Source organism: Crocodylus siamensis, chromosome 4, assembly GCF_052110815.1.
Source record: "Crocodylus siamensis isolate JL-2025a chromosome 4, ASM5211081v1, whole genome shotgun sequence".
In the NCBI taxonomy this organism is placed as follows: Eukaryota; Metazoa; Chordata; order Crocodylia; family Crocodylidae; genus Crocodylus; species Crocodylus siamensis.
This window is the reverse complement of record NC_143398.1, coordinates 150,653,402-150,679,224: the sequence shown is the minus strand read 5'-3', so window position 1 is coordinate 150,679,224 and position 25,823 is coordinate 150,653,402. Positions and strand designations below refer to the sequence as shown.

The 25,823-nt window shown below is 48.1% G+C and overlaps 1 protein-coding gene and 1 long non-coding RNA gene across 2 annotated transcripts in view; one reads left to right on the top strand and one right to left on the bottom strand.

Annotated features, from left to right (window-relative positions):
* The window catches only part of MARCHF10 (membrane associated ring-CH-type finger 10), a 122,859-nt gene extending 121,955 nt beyond the window's left edge, over nt 1-904 (top strand). Inside the window, exon 10 of the mRNA XM_090041173.1 lies at nt 616-904. The gene's annotated coding sequence lies outside the window, so the exon portion shown is untranslated. The remainder of the gene's footprint in view (nt 1-615) is intronic.
* A 14,189-nt stretch (nt 905-15,093) lies between these two features.
* LOC149866780 (uncharacterized) lies at nt 15,094-23,380 on the bottom strand. The gene is made up of 4 exons (XR_016441602.1): nt 23,268-23,380; nt 18,098-18,259; nt 17,690-17,755; nt 15,094-15,618 (listed from the first exon to the last, which is right to left on the bottom strand). It is a non-coding gene; the product is annotated as an uncharacterized LOC149866780 (long non-coding RNA).
* Between the last annotated feature and the right edge of the window lie 2,443 nt (nt 23,381-25,823).

Sequence of the window (25,823 nt, the reverse complement as noted above, 5' to 3'; positions counted from 1 at the left end):
CTTAATCTATTTTAGAATCTTCTCAATTCTGATTGGTCCTAGAGGTAAAGGCTACAATTCCCAGACTTCAAACGTGGAACCCTATGTAGCAAAACAGTCTGTTATTGCTGGGTCTGGCTCTGTCTTATTTCTGAAAACATCCTTATGTAAGAGTAAAATCATCATGGAACCAGTACAAAGCTACACCATTCCAGAAGCGTCAAAACTGAACTTCAGACAGGGAGAAAAATAACACTGATTTTTTTAAAGACATGTAATTTTATATCTTTATTAATATTATTAATTTTCTTGGAATCAAGGGCTGATCCTAAGATCAATAAGCTTAAATTAACAAAGTCTTTTCACATACCCAGATACGATTACATCTAACAGCAGATCAGATGGACTGTTTACAGCAAGCCATGTGATATCAAGAGTAATCCTTAACTTTAACTTAAGTGTTAAGACTGCTTTAATATCCTTACTTACCTTGATTTTTAAGAATATCTCTGTCATCTTAAAATGTTTTTGAGACTTTCACATAGCAGTCTCAGTATTCAGTCTCTCAGTATATTAAATTGTATGTCAGATTAGTCCTAATGTAACTTTTATTAATCTTTGTTTCCTTTCTCATAGCTCTCAAGAGAAACTAGAGCAGAGGAAAATTCAAGTAGGTTTTTTGGGATTCAGAATTATTTCTCAAAGATATGTGCTTAATAGCTTTCATTATGCATGCTAGCCCTCAAATAGTGGCAGAAAATATTAAAAACAACACTGATGTAGCAGTTAAAAGACCAAAAGAAAAGATTTCAGGAAATTCAAGATGCAGAAAATAGTCAGGAAGATTTGCATTACATCAAATGTACAGTGCATAAAATTTTTAAATTAATTCCTCACAAAAACAATGAGAAGTAAAAATAAAGAATTTTGCCATTATGTTTTTCCAAAAAGCTTCCATCTCCTGGACTTTTTTTTCTTTTTCTTTATTGTTTTTGTGATGAGCAGTACTAAAACTCTGATTTGTTCCACATTTGGTATGTTAGAACTCTTCCTAATTATTTGCTGCAATAAGATTTTATGTTACTTTCACCATTTATGAGCTTTTTCTCTGAACACCCAGAAGGAAGGTTGGTTACTCATTGTTAATGACTTTATTCATTTAACAAGACTTTTTTTTTTTCCACTTCTGAAGCTGACATTTGGTTTGCTGTCCTTTGGATTCAAGACGAAATTCTACTTGCCCATACAGGCTTAGAAAAAAATACTAAAAGCAAGACTTTGGATGTACAACATGGCAAACAGTTGGATTATTTTTACTAGAATAATCTCAAAATACAGTAAAAACTTTCTGACCTCACTTACAGAGAATCTTGGACTCATATGGGTGAGGAAACAGAGTTTTTACTGCTGCAAAAGGTCCCATTTGAAGTCAAAGGGTGTGACTACAAGTGCATTTGATGTAGGACCATTTTACTTGTGAGTAAACTACTTGTGAGTAAACGCTTCCAGGCAGACATCTACCAATGCAGGGATGTGGGAGATTTGCTGCTCATGGCAGCAAACTGCTCCCACTTCCTGGGGCCCTGCAACAGGCCACTGCCACCACCAAGGGGAACTGGAGGCTCCAACTACAGCTGTCTGTGGCTGGAAGCTATCTTTAAAAGGCATCCCCATTCCCTGCACCCTGGCCAGCTGTGTTTCTGGCCAGGAGCAGCATGTGGAGCATGGGGGCAGCATGTGGTAACTCTTGTGCTGCAGCCTCTGCCTCCCTGTGCCATGGCTGCTCAAGCCTCTGTCCCTGGCAGTGATGTCCAGTGCCGTGGACTCCTGCTGGCTGCCACACTGACCCACCGCACCATCCACCAGCTGGCCCATGGCCATCTGGTAGGAATGTACAAAATGGGCCCTATTCGGTTTGAATTCAGATTCAGCCTGAATTGTGGACAGTGATTCGATTTAGTTGATTCAGCTCGCTGTCCCCAGTTCAATTTGGCTGAATGTGAATCTGAAGATTCAATGCTGATTCGGAGAATCAGCAATTTGGCCATAGACACAGCTTTAAATGTTTTTTCTACGTAACTTGAGGTACCAGGTGCACCTTGTCAATGCTGTGATGCTGGGGTAGATGGAGCATCCCACAGGAGCATGGGGGGGCGGCGCTGTGTGCTCAGTGGTGAACCCGGAAGTGGATTGGAAGTACTTCTGGTTCACTTCCATGTTTGCCAGGAAGCCCGTGGGGGGCCCTCCCTGTGCCCCCTCCAGGTTGGCAATCAGCCATAAGGGGACCCCGGGTGCCCCCCAGGCCCAAGAGGCACCAGTCGCTGAGCCGGGGGCGGGGTACAGGGGGCCCCCCCGCATGCTCTCTGGCAGACCCAGAAGTGGACCAGAAGTACTTCCAATCCACTTCTGGGTCTGCTGCCGAGCATGCAGGGGAGCCCCCTATGCTTCTGTGGGACACTCCATCTGTCCCAGCATTGCAGTATTCATGAGCTGCCTGCTACCTAGAGGTGTGTAGAAAAAACGTTTAAAGTCACATCTATGTCCGAATCTCCAAATCTCTCTGAATTGATTTGGAGGGTTCCAATTTGATTTGGAGAAATTAAAGGGTCTTCTGGTTCAATTTGGATTTAGAGATTCAGCCACCAAATCGGGCCAAATCTCCACTGAATCAAATCAGGGACCGAAGCTTTGCATGGTCATCTGGGCCCTGACAGCTCCTGCATGTGCTGCGACCACTTGCCCAGCCCCACCACATGCCATCCCAGGGCTGCCACTATGCAGCTGCCACCTGGACCTTATCCTGCTGGTCAGACTCTGGCAGGGACACTGACAACAGGTTCCAGGATGCCACCGATGGGGATGTCTTTGCCTTCCTGGGCCTCCAGCTCCACCACCTCTGGGCCCCCTGGACTAGCCAGGACTGGTGGCTGCACTTCATCCAGACCACTTGGAATGATGAGCAGTGGCTGGAGGCATTCAGGATGACCCAGGCCACCGTCACTGACCTTCTGGAACAGCTCCCCCTCCAACCTGGAGTGTCAGGACACCACTATGTGGCTGCCTCTCCCATGGACACCTGGCTGGCCATCACCCTGCTGAAGCTGGCCACGTCCACCAGCCTCCACTACATGGGCATGGGTCACCTCTTTGGCATGGGCAAGACAAACACTGGGGAGGACATCCCAGAAGTGTGCAGTGCCCTCCAGGACTGGGGCCCACTGTCCTTCATGTGCATGATCTCTTGAAGGTGGTGGCAGGGTTTCATGCCCTGGGATTCCCCCAGTGCATCAGGGCCCTGGAAGGGACCCACATTCCTGTCACATACCTGCCCCGTGGCAACTCCTCCCACTACAGCCGGAGAGGTTTTCATTCTATTGTGCTCCAGGCTGTTGTCAACCACCATGATGTCATCACCAATGTGAGTGTTGGCTGGGGAGGCAATGTCCACAATACTCGTGTCTTCAGGAAGGAATTCCATCTTGCCATCCCTGGTGCAAAGTAGGTGCTTCATGCTGGGCATGCCAAACCTCCACCTGGGTGCTGTGGTGCTTCTGCCCCTCCTCATCGGGGACCCTGCCTAGTCACTCCTTCCCTGACTCATGCAACCCTACCCCAGCCAGCTGGACCCCCAGCAGACCCACTTCAAAAGGTTGCCTGGGATGGACCTGCACTCTAGTGGAGTGTGCCTTCAGCTGCCTAAAGGGATTCTGGTGCATCCTCACCACCTGCCTCAAGTTCACTGAGAACGACATGCCATGGGTCATCATCACAGCCTTTGTGCTACATAAGATCTGCAAGGCCTGGGGGCAGCTGTTTGTGATGCCTGGGCAGAGGAGGAACAGTGGGGAATAGGACACCTGGCAGTGAAAGCACCACCTGTGGCTTCAGCAACAGCCAGTGATGGGCCCCTATACTGAAGCTCTGGGTGAGCCACACATCCACTGGCCGACCACCTCCTCCTGTATTCCTCACTGTAGCCTGCTTGGACAACTGCCCACAGACCCCTGCCACACTGTTCACAGATTTCATAGATTTCATAGACATTAGGGCTGGAAGGGACCTCGGGAGATCATCGAGTCCAGCCCCCTGCCCAAAGGGCAGGAAGTCAGCTGGGGTCATAGGATCCCAGCAAGATAAGCATCCAATTTACTCTTGAAGGTGTTCAATGCAGGTGCTTGAACTACCTCCGCTGGCAGACTGTTCCAGATCTTGGGGGCTCGGACAGTAAAGAAATTCTTCCTTATGTCCAGCCTGAAACAGTCTTGCAGGAGTACGTGTGGAGATATGTATGCTTACTGTGCACCACACCACCCACCACCAGCACCACACTCATTGCGGACAATTCTCAGGAAAACACTTTCTGGCCCACACAACAAACACTATCCCCTCCCTCCATCCCCAGCAATACAGCCTGCCCCTCCTCCTTCCCCATCAGCAAAGCCCCACCACCCACCCCATCCATCAACAATAATACACCCTCTTCCCCATGCAGACTATATTACAATGTGATTTGCATGTGTGCCTACCTGGGGCAAAGGGCCATAGGGTGGGGGTACCTAGGGGGTGGAGCCTGAGGACAGGCAGCCAGCACTCTGGCTTCTGGCTGTGCCACTGCAGGTGTGCACACTGCAGCGAGTCTGGTAGATGGGGGCTTGCTCAAGGGTGACAGCAGCCACTGGTCCTTCCCGGCACAGGCAGCTCCCCCTCTGACAGCCATTGGCCAGGGGCAGTGTGCGGTCTTGGCCCTCCCTGCAAGCAGTTCCACCTCCATGCCTGTGTAGAGCTGGGGCAAGTGGTGGGGCAAGAGGGGGACTGGGTGATGGGGTCCCAGGGTGGGGGCTGGGACAGGGGCTTCTGGCTGATGGAGGGGGTACGGGACCTCTGCCCAGGCCCTCAAGGGGGCCTGCTGACAGGTGACTGGTGGCTGCCAGGTGGCAGGTGGGGCTAGGGGCAGGGACAGGGCAATGGGTGGCAGGAAGGTGACTGCTTGGGCCAGGATGGTGTCCAGCACCCAGTGGTCCTCCTCTATGGCCTGCACTGCCCTGACCACAACTGCAAGCTCTCCATGCGTTTGTGCTTTAGGGCTGCATAGGAGCTGCACCATGAACTCCCAGTCCACCCAGTCCTGCACCTCCTTGGGCTGGTTCTGTGCCTTCTTGCAGTGGTCCTGCATATCCTTGTGGGCCATGTCCTCTGCCCTGTCCTGCTGGGCAACATCCTCCAGCTGCCACATCCGTGCGTCCTCTGTGGCTGTCACCAGCCAGTCCAAGAGGAGGGTCCAATCCTGCATCCTCCTCCTATGGAGCTGGCACATCCCCAGGGCCCCAGCTGAGGATGGCAGCAACCCTGAGGCTGCATCCTGGTTACCAACTGTGGCCTCTCTCCTGCATGCAGCTGCAGGGCCTGCAGAGCCATGAGGGAAAAAAAGAAAAAAGCTGTTTGTGAGACTTTGCAACATTTGTGAGATAAGATGCTCTGTACCAGGAACCATGTACTGCCTGGCCTCAGATCAAGGGTCCGGTGTGCATGGCTGCCCAGGGACCATGGTAACTTGGCTAGACAGGCCTGGACCCAGGTGGCTGCTGGCTGAGCCCCCCCATCCCCGCTCGCTTCAAGGGGCTGGCAGGCTGCTGGATGCTGGCTTCAGAGATCCTGCCTCCCCTTCCCCTTTCCCAGGCTGGGACAGGCCAGGCTTCTGGCAGAAACTGATGCTGCAGCTCCAGACTCTGCTGCCCCCACCCCCTTCTTCTCCTCCAGGTATGCCAGCTTCCTGTGCTGCTGCCAAGCCCACGGTGCCCAGGGTCAGGGGAGGGGAGGTAGGGGTGGGCACAGGGCTCCCAGACAACTGGGATGAGGAGCTTCCTGCATCCCCACCCTTCCAGCAGGGTGGGGTGGCAATAGAGTGAGGTACTGTGCCCTGCTGCATATGTCCCAGGCATTGTGTGAGGAGCTGTTTGCCTGGACCGAGGGGTGCTCAACCCACTATGACCTGCTGATGATGATCACCATGGAGCCCTAGGCAAACCTGTGCACCTAGGATGGGACCCTGAGCTTCAACACTGTGGGACCCAAGTCCAAGCTTCCCCAGAACCTCTGCCACTGCCTGGAGGACTACCTGTGGCTGCGCTACAGATCCCTTCCCCCTGCAGCTGATGAGAACATCACTGCCAGCATCAACATATTCCTTGGCTTGTGAAAGGCCCGTGTCCACCTAGCTGCAGGAGCACAGGCTACTCAAAGTTTTTCATTGCCTTCTGCCTCCCTTCTTACTGTTGGGGCAGAACCTGGGGCCCAGGGGAGTGTGGCCAGGCCAGGCAGGGAAGGGGGGGGGGGGTCAGGGTGTGGAGGCTCTTCCCACAGTGTGGGGCACGCCTACCAACTCTGGTTGGTCCTGGCTGGCAGCGATGGCATGCCACTCCCACTGGACTCTTTGGTCAGTGGGATGCAGTGTGTGGGTGGCCAGGAGGAGGGCCACCCTGTGGAGGTGTTGGCACTGCTGGCAGCTGGTGGTGCCATGGCTGGCTGCACCTTGTGACTGGGGCTTAGTTTGCAGAGTTGTCAGGGCAGGCACTGGCCTGGGCACCCTGAGCTGCTGGTAGAAGCCGAGGGTGGGGAGTTTGCTAGGTTGGGCTGGTGGTGTCTTCAGGGGACCTCCCCCAGCAACACATCACTGTGGGTGCCAGGCTGACATGGGCTCAGGCAAGCTGCCTGTGCTGCTGTATACAGCATTGCTGCAGCTTCGGTCCTGGGGCATAAGGGTGGTGTCCAGTTGCTGCATAAAAAGCATGGATTTGTGGGCACTCCCCAACCAATGCCTGAGGTCAGTGATGGTAACCCACTGTGCCCACAAGGCCTTGACCTTTATGTGCCACTACCATGCCGACTGGTCAAACCCATGCTCCTGCGTCCGGCCTGACAGCAGCTCATTGATGTGGGCATTGGAGCAGTCATCCTGCGTGAACTGCCACTGCATCTCCACCTCACCCCACAGCACCATGAGGTCACCAGTCTCCTTCTGCAACCAGTTGGGGCCCCGGGTGGTGGCTTATGGCATTGGCAATGATGCCATCAGGCTTCCTGCACCAGCTTTCTGGGCCTCTGTGTGGCTGTCCCTGTACCACCAGGCCTGGGCAGCTGCCTGCAGCACCCAGCACAGGGACACAGCATGGGGCTATGAGCCATGCAATGAGGTGATGCCCCGCAGCACCTGCAGGGTCCAGTCATACTGCTGGGGGTTGACTGTGGGCAGCTGGCACTGGCCCCAGTGGCCAAGAGCTGGCTGCAGCTGGGCCCAGGTGCTAACAGGCCTGGCAGGAGCCTGGAGCACCCTGCTGGATGGCAGAGACCTGGCAGCCATGTAGCACTGCAGTGCCAGGCACCAGCCCCAGGGTGCAGGCTAAGGGTCCCCCCCAGGCTCCCTGCTGTTGTGCCCCAGGGCTCAAAATGCCTGCAAGCTTTTAAAGGGCTTGTGGCTTGGGCTACCATAGAGGTGACTCAGCCCACTGCGGGGGGAGAAGACACTTCCAGCCCTCAGGAAGCTTAGGCTAGATCCCTAGTGGCAAGGCTTATCAGGAGCCAATCTGCTCCCAGCTTGTGTCTGCACATGTGTTACTGCACACTAAGTACTCATGAGTAAATTTGCTACTTGCATTTGCAGGTAGCAAATTTACTCTTGAGTAGCGAAGCTTACTATGCAGTAATGGAGTGAACTTGTAGGTGTGCATGTTTACTGTGTGCTCAACTATGCTACTGCACAGTAAAGCATCTTGTGTAGACACACCCAAGGAGACTACTTGAATAAGAGCTTGCCAGTATGAGTAAGGCCTCCACAGTCTGGTTCTTTGAGAAAACTTTCTACAGTCTTTTTTGTGTTTCAGATTAAAAAATATAAGAGCAGTTTATGCCATTCATTTTTAGTCAGAATACCTTATTGAGCTTAAGGGGAACACCTGTTCAAAAATTGAAGGCACAGTATAGTTCTTTCAGGGTGTCATTTGAATAAATATGCAGTTGGAAAAGGATCCCAGATGTTAATAATTCTTATCTGGGATTATCAGTGATAAATTCTTAGCAAGATCTTTGAAGAGAAGGCATTAAACTATTGTTATATTTTATGCTAAGTGCAGATTTTACCAGGGGTATTCAGCAAACAATAGGTTTGAATATAGTTTTAATCAACCCCCAAAATGCTCTGGGCACTCACTGGCTAAATGAAGTATCCCATAACATATCATCATGAATGCATGAAGTCTCCCTAAATTCTATAAGTGGAATTCTGTTTTCCTTTAGTCATCTAAGTAGCAGGTTTTTTAGTCATATATTAAGTTTTCACACTGATCACGTGCAGTAGACCATGCAGTGGCCAGGTACATATGCTGCCCTTTGTGGGCTTGTACTGACAACCATAGCCTGAAAATGTAGATGGCTAGAAATGTATGACAAGTTGACTACATATATGTGTACCTGCGCAAAAGTCCTGGAAACAAAATGGAAGAGGAGGGGCTCCCCCATATTTTATCCCAAGAGCTGAGTGGTTAGGACAAGTGCCCAGGAAGCTAGAGACCTAGGGTGCCTATATACATGCTTCAATGTGTTCTAATTAGAACGCATCAGAGCAGACTTGATTAATCTAATTAGAAACCTCCAGCATGCCTCACTGTCATGCTTTCAGTGTCCCACATTTCAAAATGGTGATGGGGATGCTTTAACTAAAACTCATCGAATAAACTTTAGTTAAAGCACTGCTGTGGCCATTTTGAAATGTGGGATGCTGAATACATGTGATACTGTGGTGTTTTAATTAGAGTATCTATCCAGGAGCCACTCTAATTGAAATGCTCCCCCCCCCCCCAAGCATGTGTATAGGCGCCCCTGGGTTCTAAGTCACCCTCACCAGAGGAGGCTGGACCTTGTGTCTCTACTTCCTTGCAGAGTGGTTTAACTACCATGCCACAGGTCAAGGAATCCTCTTGCAGTTTAACCATTTCCCCTTGCATTTAATAGCCTTCAAGAAAAAAAGAGATGGAGGGCAGTACAGTGGGGAAGTTTCTGTTTTAGCCTAGAATCTAGGTTCCCCCTCTCAGGATAGTGACTATTTTACTAAGCCACATGCCCTCAAGCCTGGCTACTAGGTCTCTAGCTTCCTAGGCAAGTGCCCTAGTCACTAAGCTGTTGGGCTAAAGCATGGGAGGCTCCTTTCTCTTCCATTTGGTTTCCAGGACTTGTGCCCAGGTATACATATACATAGTCATCTTATCATACATTTCCAGACACTTACATTTTCAGGCCATGGATGTCAGTACATGCCCATAAAGGGCATACACAGTTAGGCGCATATGTGCCTGGCTGTTGTGTAGCCTAATTTGCATTATCAGTGTGAATACTTCATGCATGTATACATCAGTGTGTCCAACTGCTAAGAAACGGAATTGCCACCTGCATGTAAGAGCCAAAATTGCCACTTGATGCAAATTAGGGTGCACACAGAAGTGCAGCTCCTGGATCTAACTCGTGGCACTTCACAGAAGGCGACATGAGTTAGACTAATCCTCCTGACAGAACAGATGTTAGCTGTTCTGCAGCCTCTTCCCCTAGCTCTGCCCACACTCTCCCAGGTCCCATGCTGATTTAGGATGGGAGGGGGAGAAGGCAGGGGAGGGAGGCCTGTTCTGTAGCAGCCCAGTGCCCAAGCAGACAAATTAATGAAAGTGCTCCACTTCAGAGAATCTTCATTTGAACCATCATACCATGAAGTTTAATTTGTTATGCAATTGGAGCACTTTGCCTCTGTGCTCTTCTGGTAGGGCAGGGCTTTAAAGTGCTTTCTAGGGGCTGAATGCATGACAATTGTAATTTGTGTCTGCACCCTTAAATGACCAATAGGAAATAGAATTCCATCCTACCTACTTCTAAGGCCACAGCAGGATGCATTCTGAAATACCTACAGTGAGCAAGGATTTCTTAAGTAAATTTTCTGAAGAGGAAAAAACTTTTAAAAGGCTTGTTCAAACTTGCTTCTGTGCTTCACGCTGCTGTTGCCTAGGGAGAGGAGCCATTCATAGTAATTCAGGTTTTAATTTTGCTTTGCAATTTGTTATTAAAAGTTTCTAAAGATTCTATCTAGATCCTTAAGTTTGGCCTTTAAGTTATAATGTATAAATATATCATAAAAACATTTTCCTACATCTTTAAGTTCTATAAAGAGAATTTAAACAAAGCAAGCTGTAGATATAGAGAAATTGACTAGATAATGATTACTCTCTAAAACAGAAAAAGATTAACCCATCAATTTTGAGAGCAAATGCTTGCTGAGTTACACTACAGAATAGAGAACCATATGCCACTGTCAACAGAAAGGACTTGTATCTCCATCTCAGAAGAAGAATAAAACAAAAATCAAGTGGAGAGGAAACTTTTTGTGGAATCCTTTATGTTTTCATTCCCCAAAAACATGTCCAGGGATCCTGGTTTTCTCTGTTTTAAAATCAGAAATTCTCTGATGAAACCCACAAGTTCTCATTAAAATCCCCCAAATCCAAGTTTTTTCTGCAATTAAAATTAAATGTCACTAGATATGTGTGTATTAGTTGAACACAATGTTTTATTGATATATTTACAATTTTAAAGCAATTTGGAAACCTACCAGTGCCTCAATCATTATAATAAACTTAATTCTAAATACCTATATATTTTGACATTTGATTTTGGTTTGTCCTGGAAAATTGGAGCTCCTCCTGCCCTCTTCACTCACCAAAGTGCGGGTCCAGCTGTGGCTACCCTCCCCCACCATAGCTTTGTGGTACTGAGCAGCCCTAATATGTCAGTGCCCTACCTCTGCCCATGCTATTACCCCTCACTCCCAAGCTACAGTCCCCCCAGCCCTGCCAGTGCCTCTCACTCCCCACCCACAGCTCCCTGGCCCTGATGGTGCTCCTCATTCCCAACCCACAGCCTCCCATCCCCCCCATCCCTATTGGTGACCCTTGCTCCTGACCCACAGCCCCCCATCTCTGCTGGTGCCCCTCACTCCTAACCTGCAGCCCCCTCATGCTCCCCAAGTGCCCTGTATTCCCAACCCACAGCCCCCTGAACCTGCCCAGTGCCCCTCACGCTCTATCCACACAGACCACCACCCACCAGTCCTCCTGGTGCCCCTCACTTGTGACCTGTAGCTCCTTTCCCCATCAGAGCAGGACCCCAGCTGCTAGGGCTACAGGACAAGAGCCAGGGCCTGCAGCCCCTTGCCCACTCCCAGCAACTCCCAAGCCCCATCTGCCACCCATGGAAGGTGGCAGCTGCTGTGGCCAGAGCAGACCACACAGCCCAGCTCCCCTCCCCCCTGGGGTGGCACAGCTGGAGTGGAGCCCTTGGGGTGAGGGAGGGGAAGATGTGAGCTGCCTGCTGGGGGATCACGGTGGAGTTGTGGCCCCCATTGCTGCCAGATGGGCAGGGAGCACCTCACCATAGCAGCATGGCCAGCATGGGGCTCCTGGCAGCAGCACCAATCTTCCCTACCTCACTCTGCATCCCCACACCAGGTCCCACCCACTGGGCCGTGGAGGTCCTGAGGGTAGAGCAACAGGGCAGGGAGCCCTAAGCCCTCAGTGGGGAACCCACAGTTGCCCCTGCCCTGTGCACAAACCGGGGGGGGCACATGTCCCCTATGCCCTCCTCCCTGGGAATGCATTCAGTGCCCCCCTGTTCATTCTCCAGATAAGCTGCCAGTGGCTCTGCCCTGTTCCCCATGGTCACACATTCTCACCCAAGCCCCAGGCCCCAAGCACCAGCCCAAATAGGCAGCACCCCCAGACCTTCCCCACTCCCTCCCTCCCTCACCGTGGTGGCCTCAATCTGCCCTCCCCCACATAGACTTACCTGGAGGGAGCTGTGGGAGCTCCTCTCCATGCTGTTGGAACTCTGCCAGCCTGCAAGGGGAATCCCACCATTTCCTATGTTTTTCTCCTTCAAAGGAGAAATCCACATTTTTCAATGTTTTCTGAAGGGAAATGGAAAAACATGGATCCCTGGATGTGACATTACTACCCTGTGGCTAAACTGGACAATTCTACTTTCACTTTTTAATTCCTTACTTAAAATAACATTACTAAAGCAGAAAACAGATGCAAACAAATGAGAATATATTTTTAAATATGTATTTTCCTAATCAATGAACAATCAACATATTCCTTTATAATCTTCCAGGTCCGTGTTTTCAAAGTGATGATTGAAGATGTAAGTGTCTTTGCTCTTTTCAAACACAGCTGAACTCTTGGTGGACAAGGCTTATTGCTCTGAACCCATATTAGATCTATCAATTACAGAAGAAATATCAAATAAAACCACTATTTAACTGAGTATACCAGGATGAACTAGTGGTATCTGGGAAAAGCATCAACTGCTCAGACAGTTCTTTCACACAACAGTCAGACATCATGTCTTATACCTATGATACATGCTAAATGTGATTGTAGCCAACTTCTTTCAATAAGAATTAGCGTAGGCTCTTGATCAGACTTGTTTCAAGCTCCTTGTTTTTTTGCTGTTGAGAAATTAAAAGTGCTCCACCTGGGGGCGAGCAAACCCCTACACACCTACAGGCTTGGCAGCACCAAACTGACCAGCACCATGAATGAAAGGGACCTGAGGTGCCTGCTACTTGTGGAGTAGTAATGAAGGAGCCCAGGTGTAGGGTGCTAGGGCAACCAAAGGGAGCCAGGGACCCACCCCAGTCAGCGGTCAGCTGACCAGAAGGGGCAGGGCCTGGTTCCTATGCAACTCCTAGGCTGAGGCCAGGCAGGCAGTTCCCTGCTGGTAGCCAAAGGGGAAGGAACTCTGCCGGAGCAAGAAAGGAGAAGAGGCCAAAACACACAAGCAGTTGGTATGGGTGAAGGATGGAGCACCCTTGGTGGTGGCTCGAGTGATCTTGTAGCCAATTGGCAGACATTTATGTTATAGGTTGGGGCTTGAGTTTTGTGTTACTGTTTATGACTAGTGGCTTGGGTGAAGCTATTAGGGGTTGGAGGAGGCCGCATAGGGGGTCCACGGTTGCGTGGGGACCCAGGCACCAGAGAGGGTGCAGTATTGGGGTATGTTGTCCCCGAGCGCATGAGAAGCCACTGCAAAGAGGATGTGCCAAACCAAGTGTCAGTGAGGGCGCAGCTTTGGTGGGGGGGCCGACCCAAGTGCCAGAGGAAGTGCTGCATTGGGGTGTGCCAACCCAAGCGCCAGGGAGGACACAACGTTGAGGTGTGCCAACCCTGAACCCCAGACAAGGGGGCAGCGAGAAGCCCCAGACAAGGGGACCATGATTCTATGAGCTCCCAGAGAGGCGCGGTTGTGAGACAAGGGCTGCAGAGAGCCTGAATGCCCAGAGAGGCACGGTTGTGAGACAAGGGCTGCGGAAAGCCCGAGCACCCAGAGAGGCGCGGTTGCGAGACAAGGGCTGCAGCTAAGACCGAACAACGTCTGGTGCATTAGTGAGGCTTGGGGCATGGTAAAGAGGTGGTTGGAGCCATGCATAGCCCATAAGGCTGGGGTGCGAAGGAACGCCCATTAGCGAAAGAGGGCTAATGTACAGGAGGAAAACCGTGTCCAGGGAGACGAAGAGGCAGCCTCCCTACTATACATATAAAATCAAAGCCATGGCGGGCAAGAATTAAAGGTGCTTTGTAAATGAACCGGACACAGTCAGGGGCATGAGGGGAGAGCACAGTGACCCTAGGACACCCCTCCTGTTACAGGGTAATAGTAGACCACAGTACGAATATGAGCCAGCAGTACGACACTGTAGTCAATAGGGCAAATAATACTCTGGCATGCATCAATCAATGCATCTCCACCAAAACCAAGGAAGTGATTCTTCTGCTCTGCTCAGCACTGGTGAGACCACAGCTGGAGTACTGCATCCCGATCTGGGTGCCACACTTGAATAAGGACATGGACAAGCTTGAGAGAGTCCAGAAAAGAGCCACCTGTATGATCATATACTTGCACGGCAAGCCATATGAGGAAGGTGAGGGACCTGGGACTCTTCAGCCTTAAAAAGAGAAGGCTGAAAGGGGACTTGGTAGGAGCTTACTGCTACATCAGGTGAATACATCAAGGGTTTGGTGAACAACTGTTCACCAGAGCACCCGAGGAGAAACCAGGAGTAATGGCCACAAACTCCTGGAAGACCGTTTCAGACTCAACGTAAGGAAAAACTTCTTCACAGTCAGCGTGTCCAGACTGTGGATTAAGCTCCCTCCAGAGGTGGTACAATCACCTACTCTGTAAATCTTCAAGAGGAGCCTGAACAGTCACCTTGCTGAGGTCACTTGACCCCAGTTAGTTGTCTTTCCTGCTTGGTGCAGGGGGCTGGACCTGATGATTTTCTCAGGTCTCTTCCCATCTTATAACCTATGAATCTATGAAACTCTTTAAGTAGTGCTAAGTTGTGTAGTGCTATGGTGACACCTAGTAACTAGTGAGATTAACTACACCTGATTTCCCATATGAATACCCTGCATACCTAGATCCTATTTTCTACTAAGGATATTGTCATCAGAAGTAATAAATTCATCACTCTAAGCAAAAGTTGCATTTTGCACTAGCTTATTGCCCCTACATCTAATTAATTGAATCTATATTTAGTACTTAATAGTCTAAACTATAGTGAAATATCAACTGTTATTTAAATTGATCCACCTATACAATACTTGGAATATGAAACAGTGTATGTTTAAGATCGCTCCTTTTAATTTGTTAGTGATATAACATCATTCCTGAAGATTGGTCGCTCAAAGCTCATTGTTTTCCAGTCCTTTATGCTTTTCTAATGTCCTTCCATATTTTTTATGTCATCTATGCTGCTATGCCAGCAGCTCATGACCCGGTAGAAAAAAAATGATCAGCTTCTGATAATTTGGAACACGTAATATAAGCACATATCTCAATTTCCTCTTCCAGTTACATATGGGAGCTCTCCTTTATACTTCTGGGGAAAAAGCAGCATATGATTATTCTTAAGCCTTTTCTACACTATATTGAGCACCTGCTATAATCACGCATCATAGACTTCATCTAATACTTATATTTTCCCCCTCATATAGTCAGAATTAGTGGTTGGGTGTGTAGGAGCGCAGAAAAGATTAATTTTACACTTTTTTCTATTAACTCTTATACCTCTTCTTTTAGCTTTTAAGAACAAGTCTACTCTGTCTCCCATGGCATTCTCATTTTAAGTAAAATATAGACTAGATGAAAGTACTGGAAGGTCAATATGTAACTGGTTGGATTACTATGCTCAAAAGTAGTCATCAGTGGCCCAACATCCAATTGGGAGAAGGTATCGAGTGGGGTTCTTCAGGGGTCTGTCTTGGATCTGGTATTTTTAACATCTTCATTGGTTGTTTGGATTGGGGGTTTTCAACCTTTTTTGGTTGTGGCACGTGGCAGTGAACCCAGAAGTGCCAGTGGCAAAACTGGAAGTGCCAGCGGCTTCTCCACGCTGTTGCTGCATACCCCCATTGAAAACCCCTGGATTGTAGAGTTGACTGCATGCTCAGCAAATTTTCAGATGACATCAAGTTGGGTGGAATTGTAGACACACAGGATGGTAGGGCTAGGATCCAGAATTACCTGGCTAAACTAGATAAGTAACTAGATAAAAACAAAAACAAGAACAAATCAATCAGACGCTATTCAACAAGGACAAATGCAGAGTCTTGTATATGGGACAGAATAATTACATGTACAAATACAGACTGGGGAATGATTGGCTAAGATGCAGTACTGCAGAGAAAGACTTGGGGTTACAGTGGACTGTTAATGGAATATAAGCCAACAGCCTGCTTTTGTTGCAAAAAAATCCAACAACATGTTGGGTTGGGTTAACAGGACTATCACCTACAAATCAAGGAAATGGAATCTTTTACTGTATTTGGCACTGCTAGGCCTCATCTGGAGTACTGTGTCCAGTTTTGAGCCACACACTTCATGAGAGATGTGGACAAAATTGAAAGAGCTCACAGGGAGTGATAAAAATGATTGGAGGCTTGGAAAGTATAATTCATAGGGAAAGACTGAAAGAACTAGGACTACTGAGTCTGTAGGGCTAGGGACAGACATTCAAAAAGCCTGAGCCTGAATTGATTCAATTTTTGCAGGTTAGTCCAACCTGGCTAGGCTAAATCAGTTTGTAACTGCACAGACATTACAGACATGCAGGTACATGCCTGCAGTGGCTCAGGCTAGACACTGGGGAGCACTAGAGCAGTCCTCCCTTCCCTTCCACAGAACTGAGCTGGGGGGCTGAGCAGTGCTGGGCTCTGGCTGACAGGTGGAGCTGCCCCAGCTCCCAGACAGCACATGGTGCCCTGCCAAGCCGTGCTGCACCCGTGCCATGGGGCAGCTCCTGCACAGGTGCCAGGTGGGGGGGGAATCCCCACTGCCCCCCCACTGTGTGGGGGGCTCTGCCACAAGCCCCCAGAGGCCTCAATCACTGCTACCAGACCTGGTGAGTGCAGGGCTTTTGTTTTTTTGTTTTATTTTATTTTTTAATTGCCAGGATGCTGGGGCCAGATTGGGCAGCCATTGGGGTGGGGTTGGGCAGGGGGGAAGATTGTGGAGTGGGGGCTGTAAGTGGGACTCTACTACATGGCCCCAGAGCCCCCACAGCCACTGCTACTGCTGGTGAGTGTGGGTTTTTTGCTTGTTTTTTTTAATTCCAGAACTGCTGGGGCTGCGCAGGGGGGGCCATCAGGGGCAGGGGTAAATGGGGGGGGCAACTGGGGAGCAGAGGCTGCATAGGGGGATCTGCCAGGAGGCCCCAGAGCCCCCACAGCCCCTGCTACAGCTGGTGAGTGCAGGTCTTTTATTATTTATTTAAGTATTTTTAAAGTGTCAGAAGGCTGGGCCAGGTGGGGGATGGGGCCAGGCAGAGCAGCTATGGGGGCTTCTCCCATGGTTCCCCCTGCCCAGGGAGAGGCAGGCACAGCTGGAGGAGCCACAGGAGAACCTGCAGCCACCCGGCTGTGCCTGCTTCTCCCCAGCCAATCCAAATCTCTGCATCTCTCTGAATCAATTCAGAGTCTTCAGATTTGATTCGGGCCTTTTAATGGGTCTCCTGATTTGATTTAGATTTGGAGATTTAGCTGCCGAATTGGGCTAAATCTCCTCCGAATCAAACCAGTGACCGAAGCTTCGCACAGCCCTACTGACTAGGAGGGTGGCTAAGCATTGGAACCGGCTACCTAGAAAACTTGTGAAATCTCAATCCTGGGAAGTTTTCAAGAGCAGGTTAGACAGACAGTTGGCTAGGCTGATTTAGTCAGAGATGATCTTGTCCTGAGCAGGGGACTGGACTAGATGACCGTTTGAGGTCTCTTTTAGCCCTAATTTCCTGTGATTGTAATTTAAATTCAAAAGATGCAACTTCGTTTCTTTGAGTGTCCCCTGCATTTTTATTTTTTTTTTTAAATGGGCTATGGTAGCTGATGTAGTAATGACAGTGTAATTTTTTCAAAGCAGTGTGTGCACCCATCCTACCCTTTTTATCATTGTTCCCATGTGTTCTGAGGGGAAAATTGTAAATGGAAATGTGGCAGTCTCCACTGCTATAATTCCTTCCAACTGCAGATAATTAAAGACATTAGTCTCTTTAGATCCCTTGCAATTTATTCCTAGTGCAGTTAGTATAAGAATATTTAGTTAGATAAAAATAGTTAGTTACCTGTTAAATCAGTTCTTATTGTACAGGAAACCCCTGCCATTTGCAGGGGATATATTCCAGAGATCCCTGTGAATGGTGAAATCTGTGAATACTGACAGGACTCCCCATCAGGCCCCACAGCCACCCCCTGCTTCCCGTCAGTGCCTGGGGCCCGACCCCCCCCCCCCCCCCCCCCCCGAGTGCCACTGCAGCTGCTCTGAGCACCACCGCAGCTGCCTCTGGTGGCATCGGCAGAGAAGATGCTGCTGTTGCTGCCGCCGCCACCTCCCTCCCTGTCCCTGGGGCTCCCCCACAGCACCTGGGGACTGACCCCTTCTCCTTGAGTGCCACTGCCACCACCTCCCTGCATGTCCCTGTCACCCGCCTCCTGGCTCTTCCCTTCCCCTGTGAATATTTGAATCCGCAAACCTGGAGTTCGTGAACAGTGAGGGTTTCCTGTGGTTAGACTTGGTGCCACCTACTATATTCGTTGGAGATCCAAAAGCTGAGAGATTCAGATTTTAAGAGGTCTACATTGTATCCAGCTATCTTCAGGATGAGAGTGATGGATATAAGGAGGCTACAGTGGATCTGTGGAAACAGTAGGAAAGATTATGCAAAAAAACAAGACTGTATGGCATCAGGAAAAAGTGATGCCCATAGAGGAAGTTGAATGGGAGCAGAGTGCAATGGTTTAAGTTAGGAGGCCTGAAGGGTGTGTAGGGAAGAAAAAAAAAAAAAAATCAGGGCATTAGAGTTGGGGGTGGGAAAAAAAAGAAGGCCTCAAAAACATTTAACAACTCTATAAAACAAAACCTAAGAACACATGATATTTCACAAGAGAAGGCTGAGGGGGGACCTGGTGACTGTCTATAAACTCACTGGGGGGGACCAGAAGGGTTTAGGGGAGACACTGTTGCCCCTAGTGCCCCCTGGCATGCCAAAGAATAATGGACACAAATTATTGGAGAGTAGGTTTAGATTAGACATCCGCAAGAACTACTTCACAGCTAGGATCTTCCAAGGGAAGTGGTGCTGGCTCCTACCCTGGGGGTCTTTAAGAGGAGGCTTGATGCCTACCTGGCTGGACTCAAATGAGTCCAGTTTTTGGTTTTGGTTTTTTTTTAACTCCCGCCCAGGCAGGGGTTTGGACTTGAAGATCTACAAGGTCCCTTACGACCCGACTTCTATGATTCTATGATTCAAAAGAGATGTCTATAGACAGTAACTTGTGGCAAACTAGGGGATTCAAACACAGATGACGTAGTAGGAGACACACTCAGAAGAAAAGAGCCTTCTCAAGGCTTATTACAGTTGATCCCCGTGAAGAATTATGCTCTTGACAAATATGAAAACATCCCTGTTAAAACCCCTTCAGAATTAGGGGAGAAGAAGCCCCTTCAAAAGAGTGTTTCTCAACACTCAATTCAATTAAATTGATCAAGGATTTTGGCTAAATGCCATGCTCCTGAAGATGACATAGCACAAATACAACCATAATATAAACAAGTTTGCACAAAGTAACTGAACTACAAATTATTATACTAAAAATAGAGCCCACCAACATAAAAACATTATTAATATATAGTAGTAAATCAAGACATGACTATAATACTGTTGTACATAGATCCACAATTGAGACAATAACATCAAATCTAATGTTAAAATGTATCACTCGTGTCAATTATAAAGGATATTTAACTCTAATCACTTCAGCCTTGTGAGCAAAAATTGTGAGACAGTTTACTACATTTGGATCTGTTTGCTGCAGAAGCCAGATCAATTTCTGCAAGAATGGAAATAAATTGGTTCTCCTTCTGTCATTATATAAAGAACATAGTAGGTAGTATCTTCCAAAACTCCTAGACAGATTGGGAAACATGTTTTAGCTCTTGGAATGGAAAATCTACGTCCAGCCAGAACAATTGTCGGCATCTGTTTGGTCCTGAGCCTAGTCAAAGAGGATCACCATTTATTATTGAGATCCAACTGTAAATGCCTTTCTTCCCCTAAGCTAATTTCCAAGGAGCAATGTGAGTAGCCCTAGCCACCGCAAAATCATTCTGCCTGGCAATATCTCATATCCTCTGGAGAACCCGAACCTTTTCTATGGGGGAGTGTCACGGAGTGGGGCCTGCGAGTGGCCGTGATCTCGCTAGCGCCCCCTGCCGTGTCAATTACGGTGATCCAGCACCCTCGTCTCGCCCGCCATGTCTTTGTTCTTATAAGTTCAGTAAGGGAGGCTGCCTACTCTCACCTTGGAATGGAGGTAATACCAGCACGGTGTCAAGTGGGGTGCACCAACACCCCCAGCCTTATGAGCAGTACGTGCTTCCTACCTCCCCTTTAGCATGCCCCCAAGCCTCGCAGCTCTTCCAGGATGATATCTGGTCCTTCTTTCTTACCGCGCCCTCTCTGGTGCCCCTGGGCCTGTCTCCCAACCAGCACCCCTTGCCTGGCGCCTCTGGGCTTGTCTCACACCCAACTGGGCCGGTTCCCTAAACCTTTACTGGTCCCTCTAAAGTCAGTTAAAGGGTAGATACCTGATTAGGCTCAGGCGGCCAGAGCCTTACCTGGCCTTTCTGACCCTACTGGGTTCTTGCCAACATTATGAGTCTGCTTAGGCTCAGGCAACCTGAGCCTTACCTGGCCTACCTGACCCCTCGGGGGTCCTGCCAATCCGTGGTGTCCGCTTAGGCTCAGGCAACTGAAGCCTTACCTGGCCCTTTAGGCCCCTCGGGGTCCCCAATACTGAGGAACCCCTCTAGGATCCTTTTTAGTCTCCCCATTGCAGGGTTGTCTAACAATCAGAAAAATGCCCCACCTATTCCTGGGGCTTCTCTTGGTACCTGCGCCCGCTCCTGGAGCACCTCTCAGCACACGCTCCTGCCCCTGGGGCTTCCCTCGGTGCACTCACCCTCTCCTAGGGTTCTTCCTAATGCGCTCGCCCGCTCCCAGAGCTTCTCACCCCCTCTAGGGCCTTTGCCACGCCTCCCACGCTTCTTGCCCCCTCTGGGCCTATGCCGCGCCTCTCACGCCCGTTGCCCCCTTTGGGGCCAAATACCGCCCTCACGGGCTGGGGTCCAAAACCCCGCACACCACGCCTCTCCGACGCAAACAGCTGTGCCCCACTAGCACCACTCATTGTGCCCCACTGGGCACCGGGAACCCCCAAGCTACTAGGGAGCCCCCGTGAGGCCTTCTCACATCCCTACAGCCTCACCCGGTCCTCCGGTGTAACGATAACTGAATCCAGAGCCAAATGGCTACAACTCAAACACCAGAACACAATCACAAGCCCCTAGCTTATAAACCCAGCTCTGCTCAATGTTGGCTCTCTCCCATACCTCTTGTCCAGGTTCTCTCCCTCCCCTCGCATCATTGCAGCCGGTCAGACCGCCACCATTGACTCTGCTGCTCAGCTCTCCCGCAGAGCTCCTGCAGCTGCCAGAGGGGAACTGCTCTTGGGCTCTGGCCTGGGCTGTTTATAAAGGGCCCGGCCCTGCCCCCTTCCGGTCACCTGACCTGCTGGTTGCCACAGCAACCAGCAGCTGCGCTGCCCTGCTGATTGACAGCTCTTCTTCTATCCTCTAAGGCACAGGACACCTCAGTGCCCCTGTGACAGGGAGAAAAATCGTTCATTACCTTTGAGATAGTATCCCATCCCAGGAAGTGCAAAAGTGCGGGAAAGACAAGCTAACCAGGGTGATTGGAAAGGAAGGGGATCTTTGTAGCAGAATTTAATCAGACGATTTGGTAAAAGGGGCAGGATTTTAAACCAAAATCCCACCATTGTAATAATAATATTAGTTAAAATAGAATCCATTCTCATCTCTAATCTCAAAAAAGATGCTGGAGTTGAGGGAGGAAGAGCCAGAAGAGCCCTAAGAAACTTGTTCTGAGGTATGTCTACATTATTACTAGCGGCATAACCCCATACTTCAATGCCAAATAAGATCTGAGAGGTAACTTTGGCTTTATATGCTGATACTCAACACTTAAGAAAGTTGGGGTTTTCTGCCACACAAAAGGCTTCTTAGTCTTCAGCATGCTGTAGATATGCTATATATATACAATGTACTTAAAGTAATGTTTGTCTTAGCACTTATGATCCTAATGGCTTCCGCCTATGTCACTATCTCTGTAGCTCAGAATGAGAATTGTGTAGTACTGACTTAACAGCAAATTACAGTCCCAGTAGTACTAAGGCTGTATTGTGTGCATTGCCTCCATGCCAAGCCCAGGACTGCCACAAAGAAACAAGGACCACCCCTTCCATCAGGTCATTTAGGCATAGGATGACTCCGAAAGACTGAGTGTGCATCTCAGCACACACTTCAGTGCCTCTCAAGCTCTCTGTCTTGAGTGAAGCTGGGATCAGCTCTAAGCTGTCTGTGCCACATAATCACTAGGCTTGGGTGAGGCAGATTGAGTAAGCGGGGCTTGTTTCTTGAAAGCAGTCTGTAGTTTAGCAGGGAGTCAGTTTAGACATAGATTAACTGTCCTGAAAAACATTCTGCTGTCTTTGACATGGTGGAGTAATGTTCAGTCCTTCAGCTCTAACAATAAGAATCTCATCAGAGATTTCTAGCAAGGAGTAGCGAGGAGCACATTTCAGCAGTTAAATAGTTCAAAGCGATTGGAAAATAGATTGCAGATAAATATTCTAGAGCTGAGAGTGATTCATTTGGCTCTCTGTGTCGCATCCAGAGAAAGTAGGGCTTACTTTTACAAGATATAAGGATATGGTTAAGTTTACAAATTTGGTGTGTGCAACACTGTTGATCCTATAGCCCTTCATTTAGCTGGCAACGACAACCTAGCAGATCATTTAAGCAAAGACATGACAGTGTTATGAGAACAGTCAGTAAAGATACTAGTGATAGAAGATATCTTCAATCTCTGGTGATTTTGGTATACTGGTCTATGTCAGCACAGTCATAGAAATGGAGGCATCTTGAGAGATCATCTAGTCCCTGAACTAATGCAAGCTCACGTATACCGAGACATTCTTGGATAGATATTTGTTTACTCCTTGAAACCCCCCAGGGGAAGAGATTTCACAATATTTCTATGTAGCTTGTTGCAGTACTGTATGATTCTTATAGTTAGAAGAATTTTTTCTTAGTATTTAAAATCTAAATCTCCTTTGCTGCAAATTAAGCTAATTTCTTATTGTTCTATTCCCATGGAAACATTGTCACCATCATCAGTCATTAGTTCCAGTATCTGACTGAGTATGGTGATAAGCCAACATATTCCAACTAATTTTGCTTTGGACATGTCTGTCCCACACCCACCCTTCAATGTTTCTACAAAAGTTCTCTGCAAGCTTCAGCCTTCTTATAAGGTCGTCTGCAGACCGCCCATCATTCATGATCCCTGAGCCAAAATATTTATATCCATTGATAACATTCAATATTTTCCTCAATAATTATTATTAATCATACAAATAATAATATTCAATAATTCAATAATTATTATAGTAATAATTCTTTGTTCTGTTCCCCAGAGATAAACAACCTTTATGTTATTGAAAGATGGATTTTATCCTGCCCCTGCCCCCCCTGTAGTCTCTGCTTTTCTAGAGCAAACTTACCCAGTCCCTTAAACCTTTCCTCACAAAGGCATGTTTTCTAAACCTCTTAGCATCCGTGTTGCTCTCCTCTGGACTCTCTAACTTGTGCTCATCTTCTTAATGTATGGTCCTGAAAAAGAAACACAGTAGTTCAGCTGAAGCCTCACTGAGCATAATAATATAAGTAACTCATGTGTTTTAATTAATTTGTTAATTCCTCCTGGAAAGAACTCGAGATTTTCCTTCTTTCCAAGTGTGTCACACTGTTGACTTATATTTGATTTGTGCTCCACTATAACCCCCAGATTAGCACAGTGCTGCTGCCTAGCAGTTGTTTTCCATTTTGTATTTGTGCATGTCATTTTTCCTTCTTCAGTGTAGCATTTTGCACATCTCAATTAAATTCCATCTTGCTGATTTTGGACCATTTCTCCAGTTTATCAAAATATTTCTTGTCTGTGCAGTGGCAGCACATTATCTCTTTGCTTTACCTGGGACAAGTTAGGGTGTTTTCACGTTCTGGGCATTGTGTCTAGTAGTTGTGCAATAGGGTTGTTTGTGCAGTTTAAGAATAGGTTAGACTAGTGCTTTCCAACTTCTGAGAGGCTGGGGGCTGCATGCAGCTTACCCCCCTTTGCCCCATTCTACATTGTAGGCATCAGCCTTTAGACCCTCTTCCTACTGCCACATAGCCCCGCTGGAACCTCCCCCAACTGTAGAGGCCACAGGACCCCCAGGCCCTGTGGGCTGTGACACCTCATCCCCACATGGAAGACCCATTCTAGGTCCTTTCACTCAGGGAGAACATAGACCAACAGGGCATCTTTCCATGTGTTCTGGGGTGGAGGTTGGGGAGATGCTTTGATTAGAGCAGCTTTCAAGAGCCACTCTAATTATTAGCATCTTATGTATTCAGCACCCTGCTCTTCAAAATGGTGACAGGGCACTTTAAAGCTCATTTGACAAACTGAATACATGAGATGCTGAGGCTGCTGGAGACTGCTGATTAGAATGCATCAGAGCAAGCGTCGGGCCCACATATTCTGCTTCCCAATAAACTTTACTAAGCACTAGGCCAGTGAGTAGGCATTGCTAAGAGATCCCTCAGCCCCTCCTTTTGAAGCTAGCCCCCTGGGTAACCAAGTGAAAAACATATGTGAGGACAGGGGGCTTGTAGCTCTGTGAGATAGGCACTATCCTGAAATGGAAGCAGCTCTTGATTTTGGCTCCTGCTCCTGCCCCCAGTGGTATTGCATTTAATAGTTACTGGATGATATGGAAAGATCAGATTAAGATAGCTTCTGCCACACTGGGAGTAGAAACAGGAGTCAGAACCCAGGACCTTGCCTTTCTGGGGTAGTGCCCCTCTTACTGACCCATTTCAATAAACAGGAACAATGTCTAGATTTTTTTGGAAAATGTCTTAGTTTTAAAATAATATAATGCAAAAATGCATTTCTCTCCTCCCAGAAAACCCCAACACTGTGAAAAAGACCATATTCTTGTTTATACTGGAATAATTTATACTGGAATATTTCCACTGTTGTGGCAATGGGTGTTGATTGCATCCATGTTGGTCTAAGGACATAGGCAGACAAGGATCTTAGGGTAAATCTAATATCTTTTATTAGACCAACCAGAACAGTTGGAAAAATTCTTCTTTGCAAGCTTTCAGCTATAAACACCCTTCTTCGGGCAGAGGGAGCATCTGCAGATATTTTGTGCTCTTCCTGGATGAGATAAAAGCCAGTACAAGTTTTCCTTGCTTTATGCTGTACATGCTTTCCTGGAAAATGGTGCGTAACTTGAATTTGCATAAAGGGAACCCACTTTACAGTGTAACAAATAGGGATACTTTCCAAGACCTCAACTATACTGACCCCCAGACCTATTTCTACCATTTTTACAAGAGAGTTTTGGTACTCACCAACAGCAGACAGTACACACAAGCACAGGGTGGTGGTGAAACTTACCATAATGGGGATGGCAACTACAGAAACATATGTTACAGAAAATGAACGAGGAGCATAGATCTACACAGGAGACTATATTTTGGTGCGCACCACTCCCACAATACACCACACAAACCAGCTGACTGCGGGCTTCTACCACATCAGTTGCATAAAAGTGAATTTACCTCTCATATAATGAATTTTTCATATAAAAAGGGTCATCAATTTGCACATACAGAACCCACATAAAGCAAGAGAAACCTGTATACAAGAATTCAGGTCAATGAAAGTGCAAATGTGTGGCAGTGAGGGTCAAAGGGGGTGAGAGACAGGTGGGGGCGGGGAAAGGAAATGGTGACCTGAAAATAGAATGTACAAAACACCTTTCGCAGATGAGCCTACTAACTTCACTTAATCAACCTACTGGATATAAAAAATCATGGACTAAATATAGACATTGGATTTAAGGCACCTGCCTACCATCTGATACCCCAGGTAACCTTTCTACAATTTACCAGCTACATTCTATCTCCAGGTCACCATTTCCTTTCCCCCCTGCCTCCCACCTGTTTCTCACCCATTGTCTCTCGCCCTCTCTGACTTTCACTAACCTGCATTTTTGCAT